Below are 17,505 nucleotides of genomic sequence, written 5' to 3' on the forward strand. Positions count from 1 at the left end.
ACTCTGATATCACATTTTAAACAATGATTTTAATTTAAAAGAAAAAGTCCCAAGAGAAGGCTTAGATGGAAAAATAGAGCCTGATAATACTTGAAAATATGCAATCCAGGAACCTTCTAAAATCCTCTCAACAATGCAATGGGACGTGCTCACTGTTAAGGTCAAATTGGGTACAAGTTTAATGAGAGGAACGATTCAGTCCCTTTCTCTTTCTTTTTATAGTTTGTTCTAAAAGGGCTGCTTGTTATAACAAGTTTAAGTGGGATCTCTAAGAAATTTCTTAGAAAGAGCTGGGTGCAATGGTTCATGCCTGTAATCCCAACACTTTGGAAGGCTGAGGCGGGCAGATAGCTTGAGCCCAAGAGTTTGAGACCAGCCTGGGCAGCATGGTGAAACCCTGTCTCTATAAAAAATGCCAAACACTTGCTGGGTGTGGTGGCATGCGCCTGTAGTCCCAGGTCCTTGGGAGGCTGAGGTGGGAGGATCACCTGAGTCCTGGAGGATGAGACTGCAGTGAGCCAGGATTGCACTCCACTGCACTCCACTGCACTCCAAGCGTGGGTGACAGAGTGAGAGACCCTGTGTTTAAAAAAAAAGAGAGAGAAAGAAAAAGAAAAAAAAATTCTTGGAAAGAAGGGGAGTGAATATTAAAGGGATCTGAAATGCCACCCAGGTGTGGATAAAGTGTTACTTTTAAAACAGAACAATACACTTGTAATCCCTTACATAGGCTGCGGGACACCTAGGAGCATCTTTCTAGCTCAGCTCTCGGGTTAGACTGAATAAAGACTACAGCAGCCCTCTTATCCATGGGGAGTACATTCCAGGCGCCCCAGTGGATGCCCGAAACTGAATAGCACTGAACTGTATTACAGTCTACTAGGATTTTTTGATCTGATAACCAAGGGGGCTACTAAGTGACTAAACAAAGGGTGGTGTAGACAGCATGGATATGCTGGCGAAGGGATGATTTTCATCTCAAGTGGGCTGGAGTGGGATGGTGTGAGATTTTATCATGCTACTCAGAATGATGCACAATTTAAAACATTAATTATTTCTGGAATTTTTCCACTTAATATTTTTTACAGCCATTGGCTAACACCCCAGAAAGTGAAACTGTAAATCTACTGTATTGGGATGAAGATGGAGGGGAAGAAATTGCATTATTCATCAAACAGCTTTTTAAAACATTTTTAGGGCCAGGCACGGTGGTTCATGCCTGTCATCCCAGCACTTTGGGAGGCCAAGGCGGGAGGATCATTTGAGGTCAGGAGTTTGAGACCAGCCAGGCCAACATGGTAAAACCCCATCTCTCCTAAAAATTGTTTTAAAAAATTAAGTGGGTGTGGTGGCACGTGCCTGTAATTCCAGCTACTGGAGAGGCTGAGGCAGGAGAATCGCTTGAGCCTAGGAGATGGAGGTTGCAATGAGCAGAGATTACACCAATGCACTCCAGCCTGGGCAATAGAGCTAGACTCCACCTCAACAAATAAATAAATAAATAAAATATTTTTGGTAAATTATTCCAGTAGCAAGGTAGTTAGTAATGTTGGCTTTTAGGCTTAAGTTTTCAATTAGTGAAGCCAGATGAATAAGAAATGTCCAAGCCCTCTCCCTCATACTGACTGAGGCTGTGGCCAAAATGTAATAGGATGTGTCTAAGCTGTTCCTTTTTACAAAAACGTCTCTATAAAGAGAACTATAGGAAAACTTTTGTTTCTTTCTCTTCTTAAACATCTCAGAGGCTTCGGAGATGTCTAATTCAGTGTTTCCCAAATTTGCTGCCCATTGGATCACCTGGAAATCTTTTAAAAATACCGATATCTGGCTCCTTCACCCGACATTGTAATTTAATTGGTATGAGCTGCAACCTAGATACGGAAGTGGTTTTGTTTGGTTTGGTTTGGTTTTGAGACGGAGTTTTCCTCTTGTTGCCCAGGCTGGAGTGCAATGGCACAATCGCAGCTCACTGCAACCTCCTTCTTCTGGTTTCAAGTGATTCTCCTGCCTCAGCCTCCTGAGTAGCTGGAATTACAGTTACCTGCCACATATCTGACTAATTTTTGTATTTTTAGTAGAGACAGGGTTTCACCATGTTGGCCAGGCTGGTCTGAAACTCCTGACGTCAGGTGATCCACCTGCCTCGGCCTCCTAAAGTGCTGGGATTACAGGCGTGAGCCACTGCACCTGGCAGAGGAGTGCTTTTAAAATTAATTGTTTTATATTGGGATAGTTGTAGAGTCACATGCAGTTGTAAGAAACAATACAGAGAGTTTCCCTCAATGATGTTTCCCCCAATGGTAACATCTTCCAAAATTATAATGCAGTATCACAAATAGGACACTAACATTGATACGGTCAAGATACAGAACATTTCCATCGCCACAAAGATCCCTTCCTCCTGTGGGCCTTTTATAACCACACCCACTTCCCCACCCACTGCAACCTTCACTTTATCCTCTGGTAAGCACTCATCTGTTATCCAATTCTATGATTTTTTCATTTCAAGATTGTTATATACATATAATCATACCATAGGCAACCTTTAGGGATTAGCTTTGTTCACTCAGCATAATTTTCTGGAAATTCATCCAGGTCGTTGCATGTATCAGTAGTTCATTCCTTTTTATTGCTAAGCAGTATTCCACAGTATGGATATGCCACAGTTTGTTTAACCATCTGAATTGTTTCTAGGTTTGGGCTATTAAGAATAAACCTGCTATAAACATTTGTGTACAGATATTTTTTGTGAAGATACATTTTTATTTCTCTGAGATAAATGCCTCCGAGTGGAATTATACAACAAGTACATGTTTAGTTTTTTAAGACACTGCCGAAATATTTTCCGGAGTAGCTGTACCATTTTACATTCCTATCAGCAGTGAATGAGTGATCTAGTTTCTCCACATCTTTGCCAGCATTTGGTGATGTCACTATTTTATATCTGAGCCCTTCTGCTAGGCGAGTAGTGATATTGCATCATAGTTTTCTCTTTTTTTGTTGTTTCTGCTTTTGTTTTTTTGTGGGTTTTCTTTGCCAGTGGAACAGGACACTTAATTGTCCTTAGGGTCCTCTTGGGAGAAGGATTGCGGGGGCCTTTGGAAAAGCTCTGGCTGATGGAACCAACAGAGGTGCCCATCAACCAGTGCCAGGCAGGATGGCAGCCCCAATGCTTGGCTGGGGACAGCCAGCATTTGGGGCGATTGTTAAGACAATTTCTGAGACTAGTGGGTAAGGAATATTGCCTTTGAATGGAGAAGAGGAGACTACATTTAGAAAGGGGGAGAAGTGGTTTACATTGTGGGAAGGGACTCTAAGGTCAGGTTAGGAATGACAGGGACTTTTGGTCACAAGGTCCTTCATGGCCAGGTGAGGGCTGTAGGGAGAGTGTGGTGATAGACACCAGCAGGGGAACTGTGAGCCAGCTTGACTCAGGCCAGTTTCAGGAACTCCTGCATCGTGTTTTGTTCCACAGCCTCCGTGAAGAGCTCAAAGTCCCCACAGTACTGGTCCCCATTGACAATCTGGTGTGGGGCAGCCTTGGGGTTGCCTGCCAAGACTCGCATCTCATCCCTCAGGGCGTTGTCCTGGGAGATGTCCACCAGCTCGTATTGGATGCGCTTTCCATCCAGGAATCAGGTCACCTCACTCTGCTGGGACTTGATTTTGTGGGAGCCAGTGACCAATGTGCTGTAGAGGTTCAGGCTGCTTATGCTGCAGGTAGACTGACTGGCCGGAGGACAGAGGGTGGAGGTAATGGCAGCTGCACTACCGGGAGACTTCATCATGGTTTTAACTTGCATTTCTCTAATGGCTAATGATGGGATTTTCATGGACTTCTTTGCCACTATTCAGTGAAATGTCTCTTTATGTCTGTTTTAGGCCATTCTTGCATTGCTTTAAAGAAACACCTGAGACTGGGTAATTTATATATATATATATATATATATATATATATATATATTTTAAAAGAGGTTTAATTGGCTCACAGTTCTACAGGCTATACAGGAAGCATAGCTCTGACATTAGCTTCTGCGGAGGCCTCAGGAAGCTTACAATCATGGTGGAAGGCAAAGCAGGAGCAGCTGCTTCACATAACAAAAGCAGGAGCAAGGTGGGAGAGGTGCCACACACATTTTAAATGACCACATCTTGTGGGAACTCACTTACTGTCATGAAGGCAGCACCAAGCCATGAGGGATGTGCCCCCATGATCCAAACACGTCCCAACAGACCCCACCTCCAGCATTGAGAATGACATTCCAACATGGGATTTGGGTGGGGAAAAACTATCCAAACTATATTAATGTCTTTTGTCCATTTTCTAACTGAATTTTTTCTCATACTGTTTAGTTTTGGGACTTCTTTATATATTCTAAACACTAGTCCTTTGTCATATGTGGTTTGCAAATGTTTTCTTCCAGTCTATATTTTCATACTCTCAGCAGTCTTTTGCAAGGTAAAAGTTTCAAATTTTGATGCATCAAATTGATCAATTTTTCCTTTTGTAATTTGTGTTTAATTATCCGGCATTATGAACTGAATAGCCTCTGCATCAGAGAGTCCCTCACTACAAAACGCTTTCATGTTAAAACTTTCCAGCCACATAAGGATATTCATTTTTGTTTTCTTCTTTCATTGTATTGACATTTTAAAGATGTTTGCGGTTTTAGAGATTCCCTGTGGACATATAGAGACTTAAAGATTCCAAAGATTTGAACTGCAGGACTGCTATGGCTCATGATCAGACTTTGTTCTTGACATTACACACAAGATCTTCTCAAAGAAGGAGCTCTCTGCTAGTGGGCACATGGAGTTGATGGACATAAGGATAATTTCTGAACTCACACACAGGCCACACAAATTCATCAAAGAAACAGTCATTCTGTAAAGAAAAAAAAAATCTCACCATAATGGGAAGAGGTCAGAAAAAGGCTCAGATGTCTCAAATGCAATTACTACTCATTCATTTAAATGGAGTCACTACTTAGTCATTTGAAAAATAAAATAGGGAGAACTTAGGCACAGTCCACAGGGATTAGTTATTATGGGCAGTGCAGTGCACTTTTCAGAATGTAGAGAAAGAACTTTTGTATGGTCAAAGCAATGAGTTTCATGGTACTGGAGGTTTTCAACCAGACCCTGAACCACCACTTGGCAGGGATGGTGTAGAGGTGACTTAGGTACTAGGAAGTAAGGTAGAGTAAGTGAGCTTTGAGAGTCTATCCATCCTGAGTGTCTCTGGGGTTGTGATCCTTCTCCAAGGTAAGATACAGAACTATCCTGGAGAGGAAGAACATAGGCAGGACAGATTCCAAGAAGCCTGAGCAAAGCACCAGGAAGGAGCCAGCTGACTGGAGGAGGGCCTCCTTAGAGGAGTTGAATTTACGGAGCTGGAAAAAACTCTGGAAGAAGGCTATTCATGCTCTTGATAAAGAGATGGAGAAACTGTTAGTCAAATAAGCTGTACTATAATGTATTAAAAAACAAAGTATGAAATCTCAGTGGCTTAACACAAGGATGATTTATTGCACACTTTTGCAAACTGCTTCATAGACGTTCCTGGTCAGGCACTTTCTTCCAAGTGATGACTCAGTGATCCAGGTTCTTTCCATTTTGTCTCAAGGTCCTTCAACACAAGGCCTCTCAGGTCAATATGAAAGGGAAACAGACTTCTAGAAAGGCACCCTAGATACATCCAAACCCAGAGCATAGCATGTATCACTTTCCCTCACATCCATAGGCAGCACTGATCACACAGCCAACCTAATGGCAAGGGAAGCTGGAAAACAGAGAAGACCAAAGAGACGCTGGTGCATAACAACAGTTTCTGCCACAAGAAATCAAGGCCCACAGGGGTGCCATGATTTTGTCTTGACCATCATGTTAATGTTGACAAAACTGAGACCGTATTTCCAATAGGATCTTTTTCTTTCTTTCTTTCTTTCTTTCTCTCCTTCTTTTTCTTTCTTTCATTTCTCTTTCTCTCCTTCCTCTTTCTTTCCTTCTTCCTTTTTGCTTTCTTGCTTTTGAGACAGAGTGTTGCTCTGTTGCCCAGGCTGGAGTGCAGTGGCACAACCTCGGTTCACTGCAGCCTCCGTCCCCCAGGTTCCAGTGATTCTCCTGCCTCAGCCTCCTGGGTAGCTGGGATTACAGGCATACCACCATGCCTGGCTAATTTTTGTATTTTTAGTAGAGACGGGGGTTTCACCATATTGGCCAGCCTGGTCTTGAACTCCTGACCTCAGGTGATCTGTCCACCTCGGCCTCCCAAACTGCTGGGATTACAGGCGTGAGCCACTGCGCCTGGCCCAGTAGGATTTCTAATAGGGTTAAATGTGGTATAAGATGGTATTTGAAACCTTCCATGACCTGGTCCTGGGAAATCTACCATCTTTTCTGCCACTCCCTGCCTGTTAGCTTGTACCCCAATAAAATAGAACCGTTTACACTTCCTGCCCCTACTTTTCCTGATATCTTTACTCAGGCTGCCCCTTTTTTAGGTGTGAATACCTTCTTCTACTTTACCTAACTTCTTCTACTTGTTCTTTCAGAATCAACTAAAGCATCTGTTCTTCTTGAAACCTGATCTCAATCTCCTGATCCCCACTCCCCAGAATGGGTTAGGTATCCCCCTGTGCTTCCACATTATCATATCCATGTTTTGTCCCGTTTGTTTGAGAGGGAGTCTTGCTCTGTTGCCAGACTGGAGTGCAGTGGCCAGACCTTGGCTCACTGCAACTTCTGCCTCCCTGGTCCAAGCGATTCTCCTACCTCAGTCTTCCGAGTAGCTAGGACTACAGGTGCATGCCACCATGCCCAACTAATTTTTGTACTTTTAATAGAGACAGGGTTTCACCAAGTTGGCCAGGATGGTCTTGATCTCTTGACCTCATGATCTGCCCACCTCAGCCTCCCAAAGTGCTGGGATTACAGGCATGAGCCACTGCACCTGGCCTGTTTTTATTATCGTTTTTTTAAAATCATCATAAGATATTAAACATTATGTCATTATTCATTTATGATTCTATCTCTCTCACTAGATTGTGTAGTCCCTGCAAGCAAAGGGCATCATTTTTAAAATTAATATACAGTAAAACTGACTTTTTTGGTGTACAGTTTGTGAATTTTAACACGTGTAAATTGATATTTTCTTGGTTCTTTGTATTCTGAATAACTTTGGATCACGTCCCGGACATTTTAAATATTATCTTATAAGACATATGAGTTATTTAAATCAGATGGAATATTGACATTTTTGCTTTAGCCATCACTCAAACCAGCTGATTTCAAGCTCCAAGTTCTGACCAACTTTCTGTGGGTTGCAGCTTCAATGTCAGCTGTTTGCAAAGCTTTGCAGAGCAATGCAGATCCAGCTGATGAATGTGCCACCTAGTGGCCAGTCTGGCACATGGTTAATGGTCTCTTCCACAGTTCAGTTCTTAAAGTCTAAAGATAGTCTTTTTATGGTCAGACCTATGCATGCACCGTTTAGGAATAAGCCCAAGTTCTTTCTTTCTCTCTCTTTTTCTTTCTTTCTTTTTTTTCTTTCCTTCTTTCTTTCTTCCTCTTTCTTTCTTCTTTCTTTCCTTCCTTTCTTTCTCTTTCTCTCTTTCTTGCCTGTTTTCTTTCTTTTCTCTTTCTCTCTCTTTTGAATAAGCTCAAATTTGTTTTTCTTTCTTTCTTTTCCTTCCTTCTTTCTTTCTTTCTTTCCTCCTTTCTTCCTTTCTTGCCTTTTCCTTTTTTTGAGATAGGGTCTTGCTGTCTCACCCAGGCTGGAGTACAATGTCATGATCATAGCTCACTGCAACCCAGAACTCCTGAGCTCAAGCAGTCCTTCCACCTCAGACTCTCAATAGATGGGACTACAGATGTACGCCATCATGCCCAGCTAATTTAAATTTTTTGTAGACACAGGGTCTCACTGTGTTGCCCAGGCTAGTATCGAGCTCCTAGACTCAAGGGATCCTCCCTGCTCGGCCTTCTGAAATGCTGGAATTACAGATGTGAGCCACTGTACCCACTCTCAAGGTTTTAAAACAACTTGATGGGGTCACTTTCCCAGCTCTCTCTTCTTTGAGCACATTCAAGTTCCCTAAAGTGTCACTTTTTGAGCCTAATCTGCTCTGCATTTCCCGTAACTGGGCCCGTGTCTGGGGTTGTTGTGGTCACTCAACCAAAATGAAATGGGCCCCTCCCCAAAACAAATTTAATTTGGATTTTAAAATCAATGATGCCACACATGCAACAAGAGGGTAAGAAGAGGTTTATCACTCACGTGATGAAGCTTTCTGGGGAAAGCAGAAAGAGTGCCCAAGTTAATTTGAAAATGGTTTGGGAGAGCCAGCAAAGAGGATGGGCTCGTTTTTACAATGGCTAGGGGGCAAGGCTGGGGTGAGAGTTTCTGCTTGTGGGCTGGAGTTAACATGGTTTGAACTTCCAACCAGTGCCAAGGGAGTATCTGAGCTCTTACATCAGCCTGCCCAGATGTGGGGCCAAAGGGGAAGGGAGAGTGGTGAGGTCTGAAAGCTGTCAGCAGTCAAACATCAAAAATAGAATCAGACTCTTTAATACAGGCGCCAAGTTGGGGGAGGATAGAGAAAAAAACAACAGGCATTTGTGCCACCCTTTGGGAACCACAGTTCTTCCATTCAGAAAGGAAGTTCCTCTCCCTGAGTTTTAGGTGCCTATGGGCCATCACAGACTGGGTGATGTGAGAGATTAGAAAAAAGAAAAAGAAGGACAAAAGAAAATGGAGAATTTAGGAGACTCCTTTTGCACTCCTCATGTCAGAACTAAAAGGTTTTCCTGGAGCTCTCTCTCCGTTCTTGGCAATACTCACATCTAGGTTTTAGGCTGCCTTGAATCTAGGCCAGGGAATACCAGAAGAAAAAACATCATAAGCTCACCATCAGTTTAGTGCTACTTCAAATTATGGTCTTTTCCTCAATCTACCTGCTAACTTTTACTTCTCATGTTATTTAAATACCGGCTCAATGTATCCAGGTCTTATAGCTGCATTCGGTGGGAGAGATAAAGTTACTTTACCTTACATGAAACTGAATGCATCTTATTTAATTTTATATGTCCTGTGCCTAGCACAGTGCCTAGTACAGGGAAGGGACTTAATACATGTTCTTTGAATAAACAAAATGAATGCATGCATGAATGAATGAATGAATGAAGCAAAATCTTATGACTTATTTACAAATAACACAGAACAACTCATGCTTCCAAGGAACAAACTTCTGATAACTATGCCATGATCAATTTTCCTCCATTCTCTTCCTGGAAGAGTAAGCAATATTATACAGAAAGGCCTTAGCCTAAGTGAATTAAAAATTATAGTTTTTCTTATTAAATCTTAAAGTCAGATAAAGCTTTCAAAATCCCAATGTCTTATGTCTCTAGAAAGCATTTGGATTGCACAGGTTTGAATGAACTTTCTTAAACTCTGTTCCTCCCTTGTGTGTTGTAGAATTAAAATAAAATAAAATTGGCAAGGCTTTTTGACACCAGCACTTCCTTTAGTTACACATGTTTACAGTGACCACCAAAACAGGCTGAACTGCATGTTTAAAAAGGACACTGCAGAGCTCTGCTGTTCATTCATCCCCTGCTCAATGGTCTGCATATAAATCACTGGATCCATTTACAATCAGAGTGTTAGAAACCCCCAGCTATTTGAATAGCAAGCTCTTTTATTTCTGCCTTTTTAATACTAAGCTGCTCTGACCCCCGACTGCAACAGAACTTAGCTTATGAGTCCAAAACATGAAATTTACTCCAGCTCATCTTTTCCATTCTTGAATTTGGCTTTGACAGGAACCACAGAAGTCAATGGGACCTCTGTATGTGGATGAAATTCCCAGGAAAGTTAGGAAGGTACTGATGATTCATGATATAAAACATCCCAAAGGGAGTCTTCCCTCCCTCTTGACTTTGTATCAGTGTGTAGAATTTTGAAAACTGATGCCGATAATTCCCATCATGAGCTAAACAAGATCCCTGACAGAGAGGAAACATGAGCTTCTGAGAGCCAGAATCCAGTTCTCTTTCCATAGAGGCCACCCCAATAAAGAAGGGCACCTGGCCAAGAAGGGTGTACACTCTCAAATGAGTCAGGATTTGACTCCTTTCTGAAGAAGCTCTTTTCACCCTACCTGATTCTTAAGAACAAATCAGTTATCTACTCTGAGTCATCAAATGCCACTTTTTTTTTTTCCCCTGAGTCCGCATTTCTCTTCTCCCTTTTTGTTCTCCTTAAGTGCTTCAGCTTTTGGAATGGCTTATTCTGTCTTGGTCTATCACAGGTGTGCATTGCATTCATATCAGGAGTTCTCTTTTATGGCTGGTTTGGCACCCAATGGAGAAATTAAAACCTTCCATAAGTCAAATCCGGTTCCAGGGAGCTCCAGGGAACCATTCCCGCACTTTTGATGCAGTGGTTTCTGTTTTATCTGAGCTTTGTATTATTTACTGCAATCTGGAACATATTTGGTTATATGAGAATTTTTATTGACATGGAATTAGTCTGGTCACAAAATCCACCTCCTGTCACAATCAGCACAATTCCAAAAGCACAGTAACCTGCTGTGGTTCTTCCTGAAGGGAGGCTCTTAGTGAGTCTGCAGTAACTCCTTGAGGAGGGCTTCTAAGGATAGGTTTTGGTACTCTTTGGGACCTCCCTGCCTCTGCTTTCTTCCTGGTTACTCACTGGAAATGTTTATTCTTTCATTTTTGTCTGGATTCAGCCAATGGGGAAGAAAATGAAACTATGGTGTTTTGTCTTTTTTTTCCTCCTCTTCTCTCAAATGCAGAGAAAAGGAGATTAGAATTATAAATGCCTCTTTACCACAAGTGCTGTGAGTCTCCTTGCAATGTAGAGGTCTCTTTGCTTGTAAAAATTGCAAAACTAAAACATGTTTGTTGTAGATAAAATAGAAGATATTGATAAAAAGAAAAATTAAAAGATATTGATAAAAAGAAAAATCGGTCTGGGCACAGTGGCTTATGTCTGTAATTCCCAGCACTTTGGGAGGCCAAGGCAGGCAGATCACAAGGTCAAGAGTTCGAGACCAGCCTGGCCAAGAGACCAGCCTGGCCAATATAGTAAAACCCCATCTCTACTAAAATTACAAAAATTAGCCCCATCTCTACTAAAATTACAAAAATTACAAAAACTACAGGCATGGTGGCATGTGCCTGTAATCCCAGCTGAAGGCTGAAGCAGGAGAATTGCTTGAACCTGGAAGGCAGAGGTTGCAGTGAGCTGAGATCACACCATTGCACTCCAGCCTGGGTGACAGAGCGAGGAGACTCCGACTAAAAAAAAAAATCATTCAAACAAAATGTTCTACAGTAAGAATCAGCCTTCTTGGTCACTTCACTCTTTTCAGTCTTTCTGAGACTCAGTTCTTGTTAATTTTCAAGTGTTTTTCCCCTGCGTCCTGGCATTGCCCTTAGCAACCAGCATTTTTTTTTCCCAAGCCATTTATCCAAGTGGCTTTAAGGAAAGTTTTCTCCCAGATAAAGTACAAAAGGAACATATGTCTGTAATAGAACAATATATTTTAAAGAGCAATTTAAACAGCTCTCTTATCACGAGAAACCTGTGCATCCATACTTGCTGCTTCTTTGGTAGGCTTCCTCTGACCAGCCTCTGTCTTTATGTTTCTTGACCCCTGAGGTAATTTGGCCTTTGTGGCTGACTTTTAGAGCTCTCTTTTAAGTCCCCTGAACAGTGGTTTCTTGCCAGCTCTGACCAATCTCTCCCAGCTTTCATGCCTAAAGAGGTTTCCTTTTCTTGAATGCTCTTAACCCATGCAAACTCCTCTTCCCATCTTTTGGGCAAGTTTGGCAGATGCATTTAATCTATGAACAAGGAGGCAAGAAATTTAATATTCTTTTTTTTTTTTTTTTTTTGGAGACAGGGTTTTGCTCTATCACCCAGACGGGAGTGCAGTGGCATGACTGCAGCTCACTGCAGCCTCCATGTCTTGGGTTGAAGCAATGCTCCCACTTCAGCCTCCCAAATAGCCGAGACTATAGGCAGGCACCACTACACCAAGCTTATTTTTGTATTTTTTGTAGAGACAGGGTTTCCCCATATTGCCCAGGCTGGTCTTGAACTCCTGGGCTCAAGCAATCTGCCTGTCTTGATCTCCCAAAGTGCTGGGATTTACAGGCATGAGCCACCATGCCTAGCTAAGAAATTTAATATTCTTTCTTTTTCTACAATGCAACTTATTTTCTACTTCAAACCCCCATTTCATCTGATGACAGGAATTTAATCTGTCGAGGTGGAATTTACACCATGCACATACTTGTTGGGATTCACCTAGTCTGAGTCAATATCTATCCATTCTGGCATCCCCTGAGGCATCCCTGTTTCTGTCTTACCTTTGGTCTAAGTCATCTCTGACCCAAGACTCCCCAGTTCCACCCCTCTCTGCTCACTTATTTACTTCTTTGAGGTGAAAAGGATGAGTCTTCTGTTCCTATGTAATGCTGGGAAGAGTGAAAATTCTCAGTCGAGCTATTGCCGACACTTTATTACATCGCTGCCATTCTAAAATGCAGAGGTGTCCTGGGGCTGTTTCAGGCCAGCTATGCCATTTTTGAAACTAGTGAACAATGAAAATTTCAGGTTGGGGATTACAAAATCAGTCTCCCTTTTCCATGGACTCACAGCACCAACCCAGGGCAGGCAGGTAACACCAAGGGATTGGAACTTTCCTGCTTGCACACACTTAGCCCCTGGGTTGGAAATGCAAGAAACTCTGCAGAGTTGTCTACAAAATTGCTGTGGCACTTGCAGCCTGGGGCCAGAAGGCCACTGCCATGACCCTACAACCCTACCTCTAGAAGCAGTGGGGTGTGTGCACCAGACCCTGAACTTCCTGGCACCTGTGCCCAGGTCCCTGACAGGCATGGAAGGAGACACACAGCAGGACTCAAGGAGAAGGCCAAGCAGGTAGGGCCTGTGGCACCCAGAGACAGGAGAGTGAGTGGCAGAGAACCCATTCCTGGAGGAAGTAGGAGGCAGGACTAAAGGAAAGTGAAGGCTCCAAGCCCCTGGAGCACATGTCATTGTCCCATTGGATTTTACAAGATGCAAAATCAAAGATAAAATTATTTAAAATAGCCAGACAGTTACCAGGGAGCATTAAACCCCAGGTTCAGACCCCTTCTGAGTGTGGTGCCCTCTACAACTGCACTGTCCCTTCACTCATGAGCCAGCTTGCCTCCATACTTAGATATACAAAAGCCAGGAGTAGACTTCTTTTACTCGTACTACATCATCCCTTCCCTGATGCAATGAAAATAGAGCTATCTAGCTGTGGCCTGGAATGAAGAGAGTTGGGGGAGAGAAGCACAGGTAGGGCAGCTCCTAGAGTAATAGGCATTATGGGAAAGAGGCAAACCTAAATTTGTATTTCAAAAAGTTTTCTCGGATCAGCCAATCCGAGCACTCATGGACTCCTGGCTGTAGTCTGGCTTCTGATTCACAAGTGGATTCACCTGCAGGACACCAGCCTCCACCCTCCGTTGCCCAGGCTGTGTCTCAAGAAGCCCTAGCCCATATTTTTGCTGGGTGAGGCTTAACTTCTGGGACTGGAGTAAAGCAGTGTTGAGGTTTTACATCACATGGCCAACCTTGCTCAGTTTATTATTACATATAAACTGATCTTTAAAGTGTGGTGCCCGGACCTGCGGCATCAGCATCACTTGGGAGTTTGGTGGAAATGCACATTCTCAGGCCCCATTCCAAACCCACAGGATGTGAAACTCTAAGATGGGGCTCAGCAATCTGTGTTTTGTTATGTTTTTGGTTTTTTTTTTTGAGATTGAGTCTTGCTCTGTCGATCAGGCTTGAATGCAGTGGCGCAATCTCAGCTCACAGCAACCTCAACCTCAGCAGAAGGTTCAAGTGATTCTTCTGCCTCAGCCTCCCAAGTAGCCCAGCTAATTTTTGTGTTTTTAGTAGAGATGGGGTTTTAACATGTTGCCCTGGATGGTCTCAAACTTCTGGGCTCAAGTGATCCACCTGCCTTGGCCACCCAAAGTGCTAGCATTACAGGCATGAGCCACCACACCCAACCTGATCTGTGTTTTAATAAGCTTTCCAGTAACTTTAATGCACACTGAAGTTCGAGAACCACTGCTCTAAACTTTGTTATATGAGAGAAACATTTCAGGATTCTTCAGTAATTTCTCTCATAATCTTATAAATATTGGACTTAGTGCTCAGAGCTGACAGTTCAAAGAGTTCCAAGAAGGTTCAGCAACTCCGAAGCATGTCCCCTAACCACATGCTACAATATTTGGAATTTCTGCCTTAGAAATCTATTTATTTGGCATCTTTTTATTGTTCTTTTAAAAAAGGGAAGTGTTCTGTACGGTAAGCTCACATAACAGTATCAATGATATCTGTCATATTCTGCTTACTGTGGCTTAGGAAGGGAGAGAGACACACAGAAAGGGAAATAGCTGAGCAAACATAAGTATTGCCTAGTGTGGTGTATTAGTCCGTTTTTACACTGCTAATAAAGACATACCCCAGACTGGGCAACTTACATAAGAAAGAGGTTTCATGGACCCACAGTTCCACGTGGGTGGGGAGGCCTCACAATCACAGTGGAAGGTGAAAGGCATGTCTCACATGGTGGCAGACAAGAGAATAGAGCTTGTGCAGGGAAACTGTCCTTTATAAAACCATCAGATCTCATGAGGCATATTCACTATCATAAGAATAGCATGGGAAAGACCCACCCCCATGATTTAATCACCTCCCTTTGGATCCCTCCCACAACACAGGGGGATTGTGGGAGCCACAATTCAAGATGAGATTGGGGTGGGGACACAGCGAAATCATATCAGGTGGCTATTTTGCTTAGGGCTAGCATTTCTAGAACTTAGGAAGTCACTGGAGTAAAAACGTATATTTGAAATGAGCCCTATATCTTAATTTGAAAGTAAAGTGGAGCGAATGAAAGCATGGGTTTAAGGGGGTACATAGTACACAAAACCTAGTTCATATCCTACCACTAACTAGCTATAATCTTAGATGAGTTACTTAAACTCAGTTTCTATAAAATGTGGCAATACATGGTATCTAAAATGCTACATCCATTAGGATTTAGTTGCAAGTGACAGAAAATCCAACTGAAACTGGTTTAAATTGTTAAGCAAAAAAGTACTCTATTGGCTTTGCAAATAAAATCTAGAGATAGTCCTAACTTAAGAAACAGCTTGAACAATGTTCCAAAGAGGCCACATGAACCAAGTTGTTCTTTATTTCACTCTCTTCTCCGTGTGTTTGGCTGCATTTCAGACCATGCATGGTGGCAAGATAGCAGCCCCCGTCCCAGCCAACATGTCTCCATGGTTCAAGTGTGGATTTGAGGGCAAACCCAGAAACCCAAACAAGCCCTCCAAAATGAGACTGATTGGCTCTGATTTGCCTCCCTTGAGTTATGTCTCTATCCCTGAACCAATCACTGACCACAGGAGAAACTGATGCTCTGGATCATATGGCAGTCCTGGTTTGAACACGATCCCTGGAATGCAGGGTGGTGGGGAGGGACTGTCAACTCCACAAAAACCACAGGGATGGAAAGCGGGGAAGGGTGGATCCCCCACAAACATTGGAGACCGTTCCTGGAAACGGTAAGCAAAGAGGGGCTGGTCAAGAAACCACACACATCTACCACGCAGATCTCAGTTCCAACATTCTGCAGTTCTGTGAGGCCCTCCCACGGCCCAGAATGTTGGCATAGAAAGCACATTCACCAGACAGCCCTCCAGATGGAGTAGGAATGGGCTTGGGGAGGAAGGAATCCCGTTTCCATTTAAGATGACTACAATCATACTCTTCAAGAGTCCTGACTGGAAAGGCTGTCTTTCCTGGCAAACCAGTTCCATTTCTCATGTCTCTAGGAGAAATGCACACAAAACCTTCCATACTCCTGCCTGGCATCAGCTCTCTGCTGACCTCCATCTCCCTTTCACTCTGTCTGCCTCTGCTCAGCATGTGCCTCTCTTTGTCTATCCCTGTCTCGTATCTGACTTTCTCTGCTACCTCTCTGCTTCTCTCCCCCCTTGTTACTGACTGGCTGAACCTGTCATTACTGTCTGCCTAGCTCTCTGAGTTTCTGTCTCTGTTTCTCTCTATTCTGTCTCTTCTGTGGTTCTTCCTGTCTCTGTCTTATTTTTCTCTGTCTTAACCTGTCTGTGCTTCTCTACCTCAGTCTCTAAGCACCTGCCTGTCACTTTCTTCACTTGGCACTTTTATTCTTTGTGTCTGCCTCCCTTTCTCCATCTGCCTTTGTCTCTATCTTTTTCTGAAATAGGCAATTCTCACTGTTCCAGATAGGGCTCTAAAAATGTCTATAAGGCCTGCTTATTCCATATGTTTATCAGCAGATGGACCAACAGTATATGAGGATGGAGGCGAGACCTTGAAAGAGGAGAATTTAGAAGAAGGAAGCATTGATGGGGCATCTGAGGCATAGCACCATGAATAAGGGGTTATTCAAGCCAAACCTACACAGCACACACACACATTAATGTCACAAACCACCCTTCAGGCAGGCGCTGAGCTGCTCCATCAGTCACAGCTGGGTATGGTTGAAGTTTTGTTTTTTCTTAGTTCAATGCTTTTTGACTGATTAGCTGCTCCTGGATTTCAAAGCAGCTTGAATATCTGTAACTGATACACAATCTCAGTGTTGCAGTCTACCAGTTTACAACAGGACCACTGGATGAACTGACTTTGCCACTGTGTGCCTTGTGAGTTTCACTGTGCGGACAGTTCAGCCCCTGTTTTCTCTGTGGCGGTTACCCAGGTCCTGCTTCTCACCAGCTAAACACATCGCTGGTGCCCAATTCAGTAAGGGCTGACACTGGGCCCTTCTTTAGTCTACAATTTCCAATTCAATAGAAGATATTGCTGGGTTTTGAAAACTAGAATGTGGCAGAAGTAGACATATATCCAACAGGCTTTGCACTCAGGTTTTTTTTTTTTACATAGATTTTAAAACTTATATCACATACCATCCCAAGGACTGTTGTAATCTTCAACAAAGTTAGTTTTCATTTCATCGTTTCTTCATTTTAAAGGTTGATACATTGGCTTCTGCAGTCACCAGCATATTTTTTAATTACTATGATGTAAATGGCAGAGTGTGCGGAGGCCATAGGACTGCTAAGTTTGGTTGTTGTTTGCTTTCCAACTTGAAGAGTTTTCTGCTCTGTGATGGTAAACAAATCAACTTCTATGAGTGCCAATTTCCACATTAATAAACGATAACAGAAACAGGTGCCTAGCATCAGTGCCTAGTACTTAGTGCATACTGATTAAATGTGTTCATTCATTAAAGACAATGGTTGTCAGCTCTGGCTACCCATTAGCATCTCCTGGGAAGCTTTTAAAAACCCTGAAGTCAGGCTATAGATTAGACGAATTACATGAGAATTTCTGAGTCTGAGACCCAGACAGCA

General features: G+C 42.9%; 1 pseudogene; it reads right to left on the minus strand.

The window, feature by feature from the left end:
• Nucleotides 1-3,431: 3,431 nt before the first annotated feature.
• On the minus strand, nucleotides 3,432-3,803 carry LOC105709566 (SH3 domain-binding glutamic acid-rich-like protein 3; annotated as a pseudogene).
• Between the last annotated feature and the right edge of the window lie 13,702 nt (nucleotides 3,804-17,505).

The sequence above is a fragment of the Aotus nancymaae genome, unplaced genomic scaffold, assembly GCF_030222135.1.
Source record: "Aotus nancymaae isolate 86718 unplaced genomic scaffold, 86718_ANA_hifiasm-v0.15.2.pri h1tg000040l, whole genome shotgun sequence".
NCBI classification, from domain to species: Eukaryota; Metazoa; Chordata; class Mammalia; order Primates; family Aotidae; genus Aotus; species Aotus nancymaae.